A 286-nucleotide genomic window follows, 5' to 3' on the forward strand; every position below is an offset into this window, starting at 1 on the left:
CCCCCTCATTTCCGGCCCAACTAATTCAACAAAAATAGGTTGCTGGTATAAGCGAGATAACTCTTCATATATGTATATATGTGAGAATAGGTTCTGTATCTCGTTGACCGGTCGTTACTTATGAGCGATAACTATGAACTCGTTATGACGATATAAAGTGATGACATAACGTTACCTGTTATGTTTATATTCCTGGATCTAAATGTTCCCGATAAACAGCGTGGTTACATAATCAAACGTGGTGATATGTCGAATATAGTGCTGTCTCACATTCCAGTATTCATAT

The sequence above is a fragment of the Mizuhopecten yessoensis genome, unplaced genomic scaffold, assembly GCF_002113885.1.
Source record: "Mizuhopecten yessoensis strain PY_sf001 unplaced genomic scaffold, ASM211388v2 scaffold3007, whole genome shotgun sequence".
Lineage (NCBI taxonomy): Eukaryota > Metazoa > Mollusca > Bivalvia > Pectinida > Pectinidae > Mizuhopecten > Mizuhopecten yessoensis.